The sequence below is a fragment of the Citrus clementina genome, unplaced genomic scaffold (genome assembly GCF_000493195.1).
Source record: "Citrus clementina cultivar Clemenules unplaced genomic scaffold, Citrus_clementina_v1.0 scaffold_2, whole genome shotgun sequence".
Lineage (NCBI taxonomy): Eukaryota > Viridiplantae > Streptophyta > Magnoliopsida > Sapindales > Rutaceae > Citrus > Citrus x clementina.
In genome coordinates, this window is record NW_006262688.1 from 18,971,522 (window position 1) to 18,972,528 (window position 1,007).

The window sequence follows — 1,007 nt, forward strand, 5'->3', positions numbered from 1 at the left end:
GAAAAACTATGAATAGGAAGTTTCTTTTCTTGATCAGTTTGAACTGCTGTGATCATAGTAGTATAGGAAAGCTGTGGACTGTCTGAAACATGCTTGGTATCAGGAGGATGAAAAGACAGTTTGACTTGACCATTTGGTCGTCTGTCAAATGTGGCTTCTGTGGTTTGTATTGGTTCAGAATTTTAGTGAAAGTGCTCATAGTTGGTTAGCCATTCAAGAGGCATGAGTTTGAGCAATTCTTGTTTCTAAATTTGTTTGGGGATTTGGATGATGGTTGGAATTGTGTCTGTGTCAACTAATATCATCAAGGCATCAGAAGTAGTGTATGGTGTGGGAAGATCTAGTGCATGATTTTGTAATCGATACACTATTTGGTGATAGAGGGTTGCAATCTTTGATCTGGACTTTAAGAGTTGTTGGAAGATTAGGGTCTTCAAGAGAGAGGTTGAAATTTGGGTAAAAGGTTAATAAGACACTGCCAGCATGGAGGGTTGTCAGAACGGTTCCTACAACAGCTTGTTGGTACTGTTTGAACCTAGTGTCTAGGAGAGAAATTCTAGCTGTAACAGGTAAGCTTTTCTGCCATGAAGAGTGAGAATTAATCTTACACCACCAAGATGGAGGTGTGTGTACCCTTCTCATTTCCAGTTGGCGATGAGATCTGAGGGTATTTCCATAGTGACATATTGTTCACTCTGAGAGGCTTGTAAAGCACACTGATCTAGTCTAGAGGACTGGATGTATTCTTTAGGAATTGGTCTTTTAGTGGAAATCAAAGTTCGGATACTTCTAGTGAAAGAAGTTTTCTGTCTGTAGAGATTGTAAGGACTCATGATGGAAAACTGGGACTCATTGATTTGAGCAGATTCTGGAATATAGGAATATTTAACAAGATTCTCAATTTTGGAGGCGATGTGCTTAGAACATTTTTTTGTGGGGGGTAGAATAGAAGGCCGCGAAAAAAAAGAAAAAAAAAAATTTTTTTTTTTTAAAAAAAAAAAAATTTT